This window comes from Panthera pardus, unplaced genomic scaffold (assembly GCF_024362965.1).
Source record: "Panthera pardus isolate Hobbes unplaced genomic scaffold, ASM2436296v1 HiC_scaffold_13, whole genome shotgun sequence".
NCBI classification, from domain to species: Eukaryota; Metazoa; Chordata; class Mammalia; order Carnivora; family Felidae; genus Panthera; species Panthera pardus.
In genome coordinates, this window is record NW_026526688.1 from 3580349 (window position 1) to 3594809 (window position 14461).

The following is a 14461-nucleotide window of genomic DNA, read 5'->3' on the forward strand; positions in this document are numbered from 1 at the left end:
CCAGGGTAAAATTCATAAAAATAACGGTGATAAACATACCAGTGTGAGCACCTCGTAGGTACCGTATGCTGTGCTAGGTGATTTGCATGCTATTTGCAATTGTTACAACTGCACCTCAAGGTGGACTCACTATTGACATCCTTCTTGGAACTAAAGAGAGGTGGGGGGACCCTGATCAGAAGCAGAAAGCAGTTGCTGCTGGGATTGGAACCCAGACGCCCCTGGCTGTGAAGCCCAAGACAGTAATTATTGCGCACATCGCCTCGTGAGAACAGTCGCGCAGGTTTTGCTCCAAATCTAATATCCTTGGGTAGAAGGGAAGTTTGGTTTTGGCACTCCGTCTCTGCGACCAGTAACGACCCTGATCCCGCCAACAAGAATGAGAATTCGTGGCGGTCTGCTGTGTGCAACAGCCAGGGTGCCAAGTGCAGGGGCTTTAGATACGCCAGCACAGATCTGGGTCCCGACCCCTTCCTTACGGTGTGTTTGAGATCCTGACAGAGTTACCGAGTCTCTCGACATCCCACTTCTGCTCTGTGTAAAAGGGTACTGCTGGGGTTCATACCTGTTAGGGCTCCCGCGAGGACTCACAGAGGTTACACACATCCACACGGGACGTCCGGCATGTGGGAAGCATTCGGTGCATGTCCCATACGACTGTGGCCGTTACTGCTGCGCCCAGCTCTGGCCTGGAGGGCCCGAGACCCCCAGCAGATGCACAGAGAGGATGGCAGCGTGTTTCCCACGTGGGGAAGCAGCACGACGAACTCCAAGCGAGGTGAGTTCACCAGCTTGTGCACTTATTCTTTACATTATATTTGTAAATCGAGTAAGGCACGGCTTCCGGCCTTACTCCGTGTAAACACGTCAGGGGGTTTGGGATCCCATCACTCGGGAGTCTGCGAAGTGTGACCGAAAGGCTGGGCACGGGGACAGAACACAAGGCCACCTGTGTGCTGTGGGACGCTGAGCAGAAGTCTCCGTTTTGATGGACTGGGGCTACGTTACTTCCTCTACGGGAGAGGTATCCACATGAGGGATGGGTTTGGCTCGTAGTAGAGACTCAATAAATGGTGGTTATGATCTTCATGCGCCTAGTACGGATGAGAGCTGCAACGTGCAAGTGTGAACTGTCACTACCATCTAGTGGCAGTGGTCAGAAATGTAGTCACTGAGGAACGCGAGAAAAAAAAAAAAGTTCACCCTCAGAGCGTGTTCTCTTCCCGACTCTCCTGCGAGACCAGCCCTGACGCCCCAAGGTGCCCGCGTACCTCACAGATGAGCTGCCCTCTTCAGCAGCTGTTCTAGCTAAGTGCCATCCACGGGGGAGCTGGGAACAGGCATCCGAACACTGTCTCCTGTAGTTCGGATGAGAAATCCGAGAAAGTGAAATCTGACCTGGCAGGAGTCCGGATTTACTGAGAGCCCTCACCCGCAGCACCGGGGAACAGCGAACTGAATCCTTTCTTTCTTACACGGCTTATATCCCTGTGATGCCCGTGTGATATGTTACTGTTCAGGGGGCTTGTTTTAAACAAGCTAAGGTATCAGGCAACGAGACCACATACTACACCTGCTGCATTCCAGAAACTGGCCAGGCACAGTACGTCAGCTCACTGCAAGGTGGCAAAAGATATTTAAAATGAGTCCCTCGGGAATTTAAGACAACGGTTCATAAACGTGTGGACAAACTCCTATATATCAATCTTTTTTTTCAAAGCACTAATATTTACGGGTCGATTTGGATGGCTGCGCTCTTAGGATGAAATCATGGGCGCTGCATTTCCTCTCATGACATTTTCGGAGCATCTTTTATTTCACGCAGATTCCAGGCTGATTTACAACACGCTATGTGTGCCCGAAGCAGGTATCACCTCACACATTATCAAGAGTCAAAACACTTTTAACTACTCGGTGGGAGCTGGAAATTCTAGGGCAAGAAATCAGGAACACTTAAACAACCGAAGACATCCCGTCCATTAGCACTTGGCACACACTCGGTTAGATATTATAGATTCAATAAACACTTTTTAATTAATTCAACATCCCTGTCTCCCATATTTCAACAGCAATGTTCCTTTTATTTTTCTTGAATATAGAATAATGAGCATTTCTTCCATTAAAGCTGTTTGTTTAGGAAGGGTAATGATGTAGTCTGACATTTATCATATTCTCGTTACAGAAAAGTTCATGAGACTCTGTGATAAGCGATTTTTATGCTTAGGATGCAAAACCGGTGGCCATATGGCTCAGTGCTACCTGCGTGGTTAAAAGAGCAGAATGTTTCGGTTTCTGGAACAAGACTTGAAAATGAGGATTGCATGTGAAATCCCAGATTTACAACTGCCCTTGGAAAATCAGGAGATGCGCTGGGCAGAGCCGATGCGCCGTTCGCACATGGCAACCGCCAACTGGAACCGAACGTGACAGCTCAGCTGGGGGGCACAGGCACTCACTCTGCCTCTGTCTCCGTCACCCAGCAAAGGGACCCAGCTCCACTAGTGTGGGCAGCCCGGCCTCATCCCCTCTCGCTACCCATCAAAGCCTGCAGTCCTGTACTGCTCTCCCATCACACCAGCCACTTCCTCAACGGCCCTGCAAGCCCTCCGTCCACGCCATCCACGGAGCCAGCACGCCACCCCACCTGCACGGGGACCTGCTTGTCGCCCCCGGAATGCCACGACGGCTTCCATTCCTGCCTCACCCACAAATGGTTCTACACACAGCAGTCACAAAAACCTTCTTCAGCTTCCAAACCAAAGTGCACACCTTCCAGAAGCTTCTCTCCTTGCAATGAGGATGAAGTCCAAACATATTCATAGAGCCTGAGAGGCAGTTACCCCTTCCGCCCTCAGTGAGCGGCTTCTCAGACAAATCCTACCCCCACCAGTCCCCCCAAACCCATAGATAACCATGTTTCTCTCCCCACAACGTGCCCACCTCCTCAGGTTCAGGGCTTTGGCACTTGCTGAGGGCTCCGCCTGCAGGGATCCCCCCCAGGCCACCTGTGGTCCATCACTAGTCCTTCCTCCCCCCAGGCCACCTCTGGTCCATCGCTAGTCCTTCCTCCCCCCAGGCCACCTCCGGTCCATCACTAGTCCTTCCTCCCCCCAGGCCACCTCCGGTCCATCGCTAGTCCTTCCTCCCCCCAGGCCACCTCCGGTCCATCACTAGTCCTTCTTCCCCCCAGGCCACCTCCGGTCCATCGCTAGTCCTTCCTCCCCCCAGGCCACCTCCGGTCCATCGCTAGTCCTTCCTCCCCCAGGCCACCTCCGGTCCATCACTAGTCCTTCCTCCCCCAGGCCACCTCCGGTCCATCACTAGTCCTTCCTCCCCCCAGGCCACCTCTGGTCCATCACTAGTCCTTCCTCCCCCCAGGCCACCTCCGGTCCATCACTATTCCTTCCTCCCTCTCTCAGAAGACCACCAGGGCTACCACGGATGAAAGGGCATGGCTTCTTCCCTGCAGGCCTCGCTCCACCCTTCCCGGGTTTCATCATATGTTATTTGTGTTCAGGCTTATGTCTTCATCCACTGGATTAGAAGCTTTGGTGACAGCGGCTATCTGTGTGTGTGCGCAGATCTCTATTTCCAGGGCCTGAATTGGTGCAGAGCAGAGAGGAAGGTGACGCACGGACACCTGCAGAGACGCTCGCCTTGTGCCTGGCAGTGAAAGTGAGGCTCTCGGGTTATGCAACGCACCCAAGCAGCTCGCCCTCGCCCCAAACCTTCAAAACTGCTCCCGTCACTACCTCACTGTTGGGCGGTCCCGTCACACGCCTGTGGAACCAAGTGTGGGGCTGTGACATAAAATTAAAGATACAGAACACCCCAAGCTAAGAGTCTCTGGCCGCCTCTTTATTACAAAGGGAAAAGGAGAAAACACCTGTGGAAAACGACGGAAAACTCAAGTGTGCCGAGCCACCTTGAGATTCCGGTGGATAATGTTCCTGAACCAGACAGAGTTAGAAAACGATCTCCTTTAAATCAGCCACAATCACATCAGGCACAGATGGGCACCTCGTTTCCAGACTGAGAAACAATCTTTGAAATCCTTCTTACGTATGCATCTGAAACAAACCACACAGGGCCACTGTGGTGAGCACGGTATGCTCTTCGAAGTGGACGTTTCTCTGGTGTGAGTTGTTCGTAAGCTTGTCTGCCACAGTTTTCACGCGTGGAAATTAAGCGGAGTGGTGTTACACACAATGACGGCTTAGTCTTGGATAAAAACGCCTTCTCCCCATGCCTCCGGCTTATTAAACTCTGAATTTTAACCAACGCCTCCTGATTTACCTTAGCACAAAGCAAACTTCTCATCTGGCAACACAGCAGAGGGAGTTAATTAAATTCAGTGCTAACAGTTTCTGTTACAAATACCCAGAGCTTTTGCACCACATCTGTGCGTCCACTGAATGTCCTTAAAAAACAAAAGGCTTTATTTTTAGATACAGCCTAACACCATTTTTAAAGTTGAAATTTCTTCCTAATCGTCTACTTTGGCATTTGTGAACACATTGTATTTATCTTACTTTGCCCCACATCCTTTTAAGAAAATTAACCAGAGGGGCGCCGGCGGGGGTCAGTTAGCTTAAGCGTCTGATTCTCTGATTTCGGCTCAAGTCACAATCTCATGGTTCATGTGTTCAAGGCCCACAATGGGCTCCTCGCTGACAGCACGGAGCTTGCATGGATTCTCTGGCTCCCCCCTCTGTGCCCCTTCCCCTGCTCATGCTCTTGTGCTCTCTCTCTCTCAAAATAAATAAGTATTTTTAAAAATACAAAGAAAATCAACCAGTCTCTTTTGTTTCCTATGGAAATTCCTTTCGAGTTATGTTATGATGAAACACTTGAACCCTAAGGGTTCTGACCTTAACATCTATACTTAGCATTTATTAATCAACTAATATTTGTCACGTACTGTGCTAAGTTCTTCAGCGTTATGTTTTCTTCTTTCTTCAGCTTTATTGAGATATAACTGGCCCACAAAACCCACACATACTTAATGCATGCAGTTTAATGAGCTTAGTCACATGCATACACTCATGCCACCATCACCACAAGGAAGGTAGTAAACATTTCCTTCACCTCCAGAAGGATCCTTGTGCCCCCTCTTTCTTGTAGGAAAAACAGTTAACATGAGATCTATCCTCTCAATAAATTTTTAATTGCCCAACGTCTTATTGTTAACTCTAGGAACGATGTTGTACAGCAGATCTCTGAAACACACTCGTCTTGGAGAGCTGTGATTTTACGCCCATTAAACAAGAACTGTCCACGCGGTCCTCCCCCAGCCTGTGATAATCACCACCCTAATGTCTACTTCTAAACCTTCAGCTATTTTAGATGCCTCATGGAAGCAGGGCTGTGCGTCATTCACAGTAGCCAAGATATGGAAGCAACCCGAAGGTACACAGATGAATGAGAAAAGAAAAGGGTCTATCCATGCAATGAAATATTATTCAGCCTTAAAACAGAAGCAAATCCTGCCATTGGCGACAGCATGGATGGGCCTGGAAGACATTATGTAAAATACATCATTCGCTCGAGCCCCTTGGCATTATTTTCCCCCCACAGCTCCGAAGGTACGAATTCCATTATGTCATCATTCCACAATACTTTTGATCATTTGCCATTTTCCAAGTAAAGTTCTAGGATTGCCAATACAGTGGTGAATGAACAGACGTGGCCTCTGCCCTTACTTGCCCTCTAGGGCGGTGTCAGAGGCAACAGACGCATCATTGGCTATTTGCATGTCCCACAGGGGCAGTACCAGGGAGAAGCAGCGAGCAGGGAGACGGAGGTGGAAGGCAGGGAGGGGTTTGCTCCCAGGCCGCACAGAGATCTATAGCACGTGGCAGATCAGTCTGCACATATCCGAGAGGAGATCGTGTCGGACGGAGAAGACGGAAGCCCTGAGACACAGAGTGCTCGATGTGTTTGAGAAACCACGAGGACGCTGATGAGCTGGGGCAGTGTGGGGCTGGAGCAGGACACGGGACCGAGGGGCCATGGGGGGAGGCTTATGGGGAGCCTTGAAGAACATCATTAGGACTTCTGATTTTCTACAGAGACAGGCGACAGGTCGCCAGAGTTTTGAGCGTAGGAGTGATACACAGCAACTTTTAAAAGAATCACTTTGGTTACTATGTTGAGGGGCAAAAGCTGAACAGGGGCAAAAGCAGAAATAAGGGGATCAGTCAGGAGAGAGTTGCGAAAATCTAGGTGAGACGCAATGGCTGCCGAGACCTCTGTGTGATTAACGGAAGTGGGGGAGGGCTGGATACCGGCTCTGGGGCGTAGAGTATTTGTAGGTGTTTGCGGAGAGAGGCGGGGTATGAGAGACGGAGTTGGAAATCACTATGGAGTTTATTTTGTAACCTACGTAACTGACAGAGAGAAACGGCCATTGTCCGAGAAGAGGATGGTAGGAACAGGTTTTGGAGAGAAAATCTAGGTCTGTTCTGGACGAGCTATGTTTGAAATGCCTATTGGACATGTAAATGCAGAAGCTGAGTAGACAACCGGATGCATGTAGAGTTCAGAGTAGGGAATCTGTCTAGAGAAATCTTTGGAAGAGGGCAACCTATAGACTACAGTATTTCAAGCTACAGGATGGAGCAAGTGTCAACAGGAAAAAGAGCCGAGCCCGCAATGTGCCATATTCAAGGGGGAGGGGCGCTGAGTGGCATCAGAAAAGGCACTGAGGGGGCACATACAGTTTCACATCAAGCTTTGTGTTTGGCTAGCAGCACACATACTAAAACTGGAACAATAAAGACAAGACTAGCATGGCTCTTGAGCAAGGATGACACACACATTGATGAAATGTTCCATATTTTCTGCATGAACAAAACAAGAAGCTTAATGAGAAACCAGAAGAAAGTAGCAATCATCAAAACAAAACAAAACAAAACAAAACAAAACAAAACAAAACAAAACAAAACAGGGTCTCCTGGGTGGCTCAGTCAGTTAAGCGCCTCACTTCAGCTTGGATCATGATCTCAATGTTCTTGGATTCAAGCCCCGCATTGGGCTCTGTGCTGACAGCTCAGAGCCTGGAGCCTGCTTCGGATTCTGTCTCCCACTCTCTCTGCCCCTCCTCTGCTCACACCCTGTCTCTCTCTCCAAAATAAATAAACATTTAAAAAATTTAAAAAAAAACACACAAAAACTAGAGTTGAAATGAACAATAATTGAACTAAAGAATTCAAAAGTTTCAGAAGTAGAGTTGACAACATGTGGAAGAAACTACTGGCAATTTGGAGGATAAGACATTGGAAATTACCCAATCAGAGGGAGAAAAGAGGGGCACCTGAGTGGCTCAGCGGGTTAGCATCTGACTCTTAATTACAGCTCAGGTCATGATCTCATGGTTTGTAAGTTCTAGCCCTGCGTCAGGCTCTGTGCTGACAGCACGGACCTTCTTGGGATCCTCTCGCTGTCCCTCCCCTGCTCTCTCTCTCTCAAAATAAATCAATTAACATTAAAAAAAAAAGAGGACACAAAAATTTAAAAAGAATGAGAAAGAGTGAGGAAAGCCTATGGGAATTATGGGACACAGTAAAAAGGAAGAATATTCAAGTGGAAATTCCAGGAGAAAAGAAAGAGAATGAGCCACCAAGTATATTTAGAACAATAATGGCCCAAAGCTTCCTGAACCAGAGGAGACAAATGAACATCCAGATCCCCTAGACTCAAAGGACCCCAAATAGGTTGATCCTGTGTTGGGCTGCCCTGAGACACATTTTGATTACATTGTCAAAAGTCAGCAAGAGAAAGGAGGGGAGTTACGTATAAGGAAACCCCCATGAGAACAAACTCAGCCCAAATTAACACAGAAAGGAAATGATAAAGATTAGCGCAGAAATAAATGAAATAGAGAACAGGAAAAGATTAGAAAAGACTAACCAAACTAAGAGTTGGTTCTTTGAAGAGATAAACTAAATTGACACACCCTTAGCTAGACTGACCAAGGGAAAAAAAGGAAAAGAACTGAAATGAACAAAATTATAAATGATAGAGGAGAAATTACACCTGATACCACAATAGATACAAAGGATCATAAAAGTCTACTATGGACAATTATACATTAGCAAACTGGGCAACCTAGAAGAAACAGAAAAATTCTTAGAATCCTACAGTTTATAAGACTGAATCAGGAAGAAATGGAAAATCTTAACAGACTGCTATTAATAAGGAGACTGAATCAGTAAGTCAAAACCTCCCAACAAAGAAAAGACCAGGACCATATGGCTTCACTGGCGAATTTTACCAAACATCTAAAGAAGAATTAACATTAATCTTTCTCAAAATCTTCCAAAAAAACCCACAAACAAACAAACAAGGAGAGAAGACTCTTAAACTCATTATTTGAGGCCAGCATTATCCTGATACCAAAACCAGAAAAGTACCCTACTAGAAAGGAAAACTAGAGGTCTTATACATTTGGATCAATTTGTTTTTCTCATTTGATAATTTTGTTTTCTGAAGATAATATATACATTGTCAGATTTTAGTGGTTTTCAATTCAATATGTGACTATAAACTGGCCCCTAGGAAGCTGGAATTAATTGTTTCCTCCATGTGGCTGGGTCTCTGGACTCGTCCTCACAGGCATTGGACTTCACACATGACTTCCTGGTGCACGCCAGAACCATACAGTATTCCCTTCCGGGCTTCCTGTAACATGCCCTTGCTTCTCTTGGAAAACATATCCCCTCGCTCAAATCAGAAAAGCCCCAAGAAGCTTCAGCTCCAGCAAGCACGTCAATACTTCCCCCAAACTCCCACACTTATGCCATTGATTTCTTGATGAGGAACCCAGTAGATTCAGAAACAAAAGACCAGTGGAATCCCGGAATCGGCGGCTAGAAAGTCCGATTGCAGGCAAGGGCACAGGAGCTCTGTTTCGTGCCTGCTGACATGGTAGCCCTGTGCCCAAGGACGATGGGCAGGGGAGGCCAGGAGAAACCTAGTGCGCGTCCTGCCGCACACTCTTCAGAGCGTCTGCTTCTCATCTTTCTACACACTCACTCACAGAACCGTCTAAACAAAGTCCTAACTCCCACTGCAGTATCCTAGTAGCATCACCCCCGGAATAGCTCTCAAATCCATACCTCCTTTGACTCTCACTTAACTCATCTGAACGACCAATATCTCCTGCTTGGAACCATTCAATGCCTGAGTTTCCTTAACTGGCATCACAGGAGGCGGTTTTGCGTGAGACTGGTGTTTTCAACTTGACCCGCCGCACGGTGCCGATGCTCAGGGTGATGGACACTGACTGAGGGATGCGCTGGTGATTCTGTAGTGGAAGGTTCCCCAAACTAGGGCAGAGAGTGTCCTCATGGGGTGAATGCACTGCTGATTCCCGACATGAGGCTGGGAGCCGGCCGATGAACGCAGAGCCACATTGATGGTGTTCCCTTTCCTCGGAATTATCTCCCCAAACTTCCCTTAGCGTGTTGCTGAATGTCTCATAAAGGAAAGAAGCTTCACTTTGCGATAAAATATTGAGACAAGAATTTCATTGTAAAGAGGGGTTTTTACACACCACTACCCAACTGGACTCATCACACACTGATGTTACTGTATATATTGTCAAGTGAGGACTGTGGGATTGACAGGTGGATGAAGTGTCTATATTTTCACTATCCGCTCATTCAATTATGTGTGCCCCCCTGTTGTTTCATATTTTATTGCCACTTCTGTCATGTGCACGTATCTGATGGACCAAAGTGGCAATTTCTAAAGATGACGTATGAAGTAGAAGAGGAGTATTCTAGGTCTATTGACAATTCTGGTAAGGTTAATGATACAGCATTAGAATCTTTTGAATCGTCTCACTGAGCTAATGCCACATGAAACACAAAGGAACTCTGCCTTGACAACGAAAGCCGTCTGTCGTGGGTTTTACGTGGGGAATGTAAGTGGTCCCCTTCACTGCGCATCGCTACTGGAAAACACCTTACAAACGCAGTACTGACTTCAGCAAAATTGAGGACGCTTCACTTCAAATCAAAGCCACTCAATGGGTAATTGCGCTGATTATTTTAAAGGCTACTGGAATCTCAAATAGAGTAAAGCTTTCGCTGAGGAACAAAAAGTCACACTGGTGGAGAGGCTCAGGAAGTAAGTCATTTAGCAGCAGAATTTATTGACCAGAAAAGGCAAAGTCAAACAGTTGGTGAAACCTTAGTAATGCGGCATGAAAAACTACAGTGACTATACAGTGAGAATTCTAAAATAGGATACAAGGAGCCGAAATACTTTCTACTCTGCACTGCTCCAAAAGTCAACACGTTGATAACATGTCCCTGATACCGAGAAAGATCTCTACGAAGCAGCTCCTCTATCAAGGCGATAGTCAAAAGATCCACTAACAAAACTCGTGGTGAAATTTAAGAATTTTTTTTCTGCTTTAAATAAGCAAAGACCAAGATGCATTTAATGATTTGTTCTCTTGTCTGGAAACAAGAGATCTTGGAGAAACTCGTGTCAGCACCTGTACAGACCATTCCCATCGATTGTTGACCTCATGGAAAGTTCTGCCTCTACTGCTGAAAGAAACAAACAAAAACAAACAAAAAAACCCTGATGTCCTCACCACACATTGTTTGCTTTGCAGTGGGGTACCTGCTGAAGAGCTTTTGAGCAATGCTGTAAGAAATACTTAGCCGGGTAAGATAAAGACAAGTTTCAGAATGTTTCAAGACTGGACACTGAGACAAAGAATGTTACTGACAATGAAAAAGCGGAAGATATGAGCATTAGCAGTCCTTTCTCATCAAGTGAACCTGCTGAAGTGGCCTCCTTAGCCCCGTGGAGAAAATGATTTGGCTTGATACAATCATACTACTGAATTTAAAAGGAAATCGGCACATTGGAGAAACCCTGTTGCAAAAGAAAATCCTAAAACGTTTCCAGTGATGACTGGGTCTAGAACAGGGAAGGACATCAAATACCGCCTGTCGTTTTCAAACCTTCTGGAAAAACCACAGAATGGGACCAACTAGTATTTCCCCTCTCTTCACAGAAGTGGAGAGCTGGGTGAGGAACTCTCTCTCCAAATCTTCTGTTCAGCTGGAGAGCTGGACTTTGAGGGAAGAACAGGAATGTGAACTGTGGTCTGGTGTCATCACCCCTGCCCAAGCCCCTGGAGTCTAAGGAAGAGGAACATTCTGCCACATCTAAGAAAACGGGAACCCCTTGGCTGCAAGGTGAATTTCTTACACGTGTGAGCGAGCGTCTTGTTTTCAAGCATCAGGAATGAAGACAGAAAGTCACCATTCAGCAAAAAAAAAAAAATGAAAGTCTTGTGTGCTTAGGTCAGATTTACACTGAGAAGCAAAAAATTGTGAAGCAAAAAAGCAATTTTCACATAAAAGAAATACACTTGGTTTTACGTTTGTAGTTATAAAAACCCCACTTCTTGGATGTGCATAGATTTGTAAGTGGGCAAGAGATCAACACTTGTGTGCACTATTTTTCTATCGTTGTGCCTGTATTTGTGCCTGGCCATATCATGAAACAAGAAAATACGTTCCAATCCTGTGTAAAACTGTAGGTTCTGTTTCTATTCTTATTCATTTACTGTTTACACAGTAACTTTACTACTTCACACTAATAAGCTTGACTTTGAGAAAAATGTAATTTAACTTACATATATTTGCTACCTGTAAGTCAAAGCCACTGAGCCTACCTTTATGAAACAAATAAATTGTTTTGTCGTAAACCAATTATTTAACAGAAATGTATGATGTTTTTCTTGTACGTGTTTAACATTTATGATAGTAATAAAAGAAAAAAAAAGTGGGGCTCCTGGGTGGCTCAGTTGGTTAATTGTCCAACCTCAGCTCAGGTCATGATTTCATAGCTTGTGGGTTCAAATCCTGCATTGGGCTGTGTGCTGACAGCTCAGAGCCTGGAGCGTGGTTCAGATTCTACGTCTCCCTCTCTCTCTCTGCGCCTCTCTCCCCACCGTCTCGTGCTCTGTCTCTGTCTCTCAAATATAAATACAAAATGTTAAAAAACTTTTTCTTAAAATTTTTTTAATGTTTTATTTATTTTTGAGACAGAGAGAGACAGAGCATGAGCAGGGGAGGAGCAGAGAGAGGGGGAGACACAGAATTGGAAGCAGGCTCCAGGCTCCGAGCTATCAGCACAGAGGCCGATGCGGGGCTCGAACTCACGAACTGCAAGATCATGACCTGAGCTGAAGTCGGATGCTTAACCGACTGAGCAACACAGGTGCCCCTTAAATGCTCCCCGTTCTTAGATTTTACTATAATTTCCCTTATTTTTGATTGGGAAGAGTTCTAGGTAAAAGGCCAGGTAAAGGAAGAAAAGGAAAAAGGAATAAAGGTATCCGGTGTAGAAACAAGGGGCCACAGTATGGCCATCCCTCCAGCTGCCCAATTCCTAAGCCTTGGAGCTATGTATTAACCTTCTGGATCTTTTCTTCCCATACTCAATCGTCAGCAAGTCTTCCGAAGCCTCTTCCTCAGGAATGTATCCAAAATCTGAGCGCCTGCCACTTCTGCCCTCACCCACCTGTTCCAACCCCACTGCCTTTCTGGTGCTTCTCATTTCGTCCAACTCACTCCTACCACAGGACATTGGCACTGCCTACACTGACCTCCCCTCCCCCATCCTCACATCTTCCAGGGCTCAGCTCAGGCGACCGCCCTGCACACAGTCTCAGGCACACATCACACCCCCATTCCATGACCTTGACCTCATCAGCCTCTATCCCTTTGTTAAATTTTATCCGTTCATTGACTTGTTTGTTTGCTTTTCGTGGCACCTATCGGCACCTGGTCTGGGCACCACTGTGTTCCTAGGCCCCAGACAGATGACACGCGGACACTCCATGGACGTCGTAACTACGTGATGAGCAGACACACAAAGAGGGCACACGCAGCTCGTGTGTACGTGGTGGAGACGTCTGCTTCCTTGGTCGGAACAGCGTCGCACCACTGGCCCTCTCAGCACATCCCCGCTCACAGCTCAACGTGAACACAGTAACACCTGTTCTCAGGACGCGCCAGCCACCTGTCAGGACGAGCCTGTACCTACCATAACCACCAGTCTCCCTCCGCCTCCAGAGCTGAGGCAGCACTGGATAGTGGTGAAAGAGGTACACTTTACCTCTTCATGACTCAGTTTTCTTACCTTTAAGGCAAAAACTCTAATAACAGAGCCTGTGACACGGAGTGTTTAAGGATTCAGCACAACAGTGGATGAAATGCCTTTCTGTTTCTAAAATCGGCTGATTTCTCCAGCAATATTAGCTGATATCTTCTGGCACTTTCTTTTCTGTATTGTAGTATCTCCCACCCACTCCCATCTTTAAGATATGTGGAAATTCCAACAGATGAATACACTTTTTATGCCAAAATACATTTTAAAATTCATGAGCCTGAAAATTCATTGGCTTTAAGCCTTTGGGTAGACACAGTGGGTAAGTGATCCAGGAGGCAGTGGATGAAACGAACTTATCTGTCTTCTGGGAACCTAGGAGAACAAAATAGATTTTACTGGATATGTGACTTCCATCACAACCAGGCTTGGTTAGCACCCTTTACTTCCCTACTCATAACTTCAGAATTGGTAAATTCCTTTCCAGATTTTTTTTAACAGACAGGGAGAGAGTGCACAAGTGGGAGAGAGAGGCAGTGGGAGGGAGAGAGAGAATCTCAAGCAAGGAGAATCTGCACTCCGTGCAGAGCCCAACGTGGGGCCTGATCCCATGACCCGGGGATCGTGACCTGATTCAAAATCAAGAGTTAGATGCTCAACCTGACTTAGCCACCCAGGCATCCCATCTTTTCAGATTTTTTAAATAGAGGTATAAAAAGGTTTTTTTTTTTTGTTTTTTTTTTTTTGTTTTTTTTTTTTTTTAAATAATGGTCTTTGCTATTCATAGCTGAGGTCTGATACTCAACCACAGTGTGCTTTGTTATTCTGTGCCATACAGACGTGACTGATGGCAAGAATTATTCACTGTAGGGCATCCCATCCCCTCTGGGCTCAAGCCTGGGGCCAGCCTGGATCTGATGCTCTCTGCGGTTGTAAGCATCATCTCCCACTGTGACACAGGCACCTCAGGACATCCCGCTTCCCAAATTCCAGACGTGGTTTTAGACACTGGAAAGTGAGGCCAGTCATTGTTGGACCCGAGGACAGATTTCCCCAATCCTGCAGGGGCACTGACACCCAGGTCTAGAATGGGAAAGATGTTCCATGACAGAGCCTTGACTACAAGGAAGGGGATTTTGTGGACTCATGTTCTGAAGTACTGGACGGAACGGCGAGGCCATTACAGCAATCGCGCAAAAGCAGTTTTACAGTCACAGTGGAATCCTTCCCCCCTCTGAGACACAGAGGTGTGGTTCTGTGACAGAGAGCAGGGCTATCCACAGGGAAACAGCACTATGATTTGGAAGGAAGGACAGAG

At 46.5% G+C, this 14461-nt stretch overlaps 1 protein-coding gene and 1 non-coding gene across 6 annotated transcripts in view; one reads left to right on the forward strand and one right to left on the reverse strand.

The window, feature by feature from the left end:
• Positions 1-14461, reverse strand: part of CSMD1 (CUB and Sushi multiple domains 1) — a 2004702-nt gene that overhangs the window by 520369 nt on the left and 1469872 nt on the right. The gene's annotated exons all lie outside the window — the stretch shown is intronic.
• LOC128776762 (U6 spliceosomal RNA) lies at positions 6738-6843 on the forward strand. Its single transcript, XR_008421939.1, has one exon. It is a non-coding gene; the product is annotated as a U6 spliceosomal RNA (small nuclear RNA).